The sequence below is a fragment of the Merops nubicus genome, unplaced genomic scaffold (assembly GCF_000691845.1).
Source record: "Merops nubicus isolate BGI_N331 unplaced genomic scaffold, ASM69184v1 scaffold5194, whole genome shotgun sequence".
In the NCBI taxonomy this organism is placed as follows: domain Eukaryota; kingdom Metazoa; phylum Chordata; class Aves; order Coraciiformes; family Meropidae; genus Merops; species Merops nubicus.
In genome coordinates, this window is record NW_008603469.1 from 19850 (window position 1) to 21433 (window position 1584).

The following is a 1584-nucleotide window of genomic DNA, read 5'->3' on the forward strand; positions in this document are numbered from 1 at the left end:
AGCACAGCACGTGCTCAAAGATGCCCAAGCAGAAAAAAAAAAAAAACCAACAACTATAAAAAATAAAAAGCAAACCCAGAACTGATCTCAAAGACTGCTGGGTCACGTTGAACACTTTTTTGACCAACCCTCAACCCCAGGCTGGGCAAAGGAGCACCACACAGAGCTGCTAGAGAGCAAACACACCATAGCTGACAGGTAAAGGAACTGCTCCTGGGGCACACATGGGTTCAGGCTCTGGCATGGCTGGTGATGTGCTGCCCCTGGCAAAATGGACTGGCCCAGCGTGCCTGAGGTCTTGCCGCAGATCCCAAAGTAGCCTCGTTCCAAAATGGCAAGGCTGAAAGTGGAGAAAAATCCTTACATACTGCTAGGAAGAAAAAACAAGACTAAATCACATGGAAAACAGGCTGTCACCAGCAGCAGCACTGGGGCAGCTTTAGCTCCTGCAGGCACCACCAGGACACAGAGGAGTAAGCCCGAAGCTCACCAGCCCCATGGGATGGGGCAGCAGCCTGGGAAATGGCTGCAGGAAAGGTCCAGCAGCACACACAGAGAAATTAAGAGATTAAACAAAGTGAGCAGAAAGCCAGCCTTCACTTGAGATAAAGGCCAGGAGCATCTCTGGCACCTCCCGGGTGCTGCTGCTCTGCTAACAAGTGACCTGCAGCATGCAGAAGGCGCTGACCCCTCCCTGGGCACAGGAGTACTGCTTCCCCACACTGTCTTCAGCTCAAAAAGGAGGACTCAGGGCTCCCCAGCAAGGCCAAAGCTGGAGGAAGTGGGGAAGGACAGGAGGTAGTGCTTTGTCACCATGGTGCATGCAAGTGTCCAGAAAAAGTGACTTAAAGGATGTTTTCTCCTATCACCCAGTCCCTGTTTAGGAAAAAAAACAAAAGAATAAAAATTAATTTATTGTAACTAGGAGCATCTGCAGGACAGCAGAGAGGCAAAGCCAGCAGCAGGGATGCTGGTGGCACTAGCACACTCCCAAGGGGAACGCTCCAACCCAGACCTTCACCTGTCTTTTTAGCTTCCCAGCACCAAGCTGGACTCCTCTCAGCTGGGACCCCAGCACCCCACCTGGCTCCAAGGGGGCTGTGCCAGCAGAGGCAGGATGCGACCGAGCTGCAAGACCACTCTGCAGCACAGGCACATGGGGATGCAGGGAGCACTCCCAGCAAACACTTGTCTAAAATAGACACTAGAAACACACCAGAGCATTGCCATGGCTGCCCAGGATGTGCCAGGGGCAGATCCTGCCCTCATTTGATCTGTCGTGCTCCCTGTGGGGCTCTGGGTGCCAGCACCGCTGAGCTGACCCTTCCAGAGCGCTGCAGGGAAGGATAGATCAACAAAACCTTGATCCACTCAGAAACTCCTGACCCCCACCGAGCCCCTGGCAAGAGCAGGACCAGGCCTCAGGCACCAAAGCTCCAGCAGTGCCACCGTAACAGGGCTGCTGGTCCCCCCGGCGCAGAGGGAGCTGCGGAAGCGTGTGGGATGCTCGCTCGGCTGGTGGGGCAGAGAGCCCAGAGCCTGCAGCTCCCTCCGGCTCACATGCTGCTGGCTAAGCATGAGGCA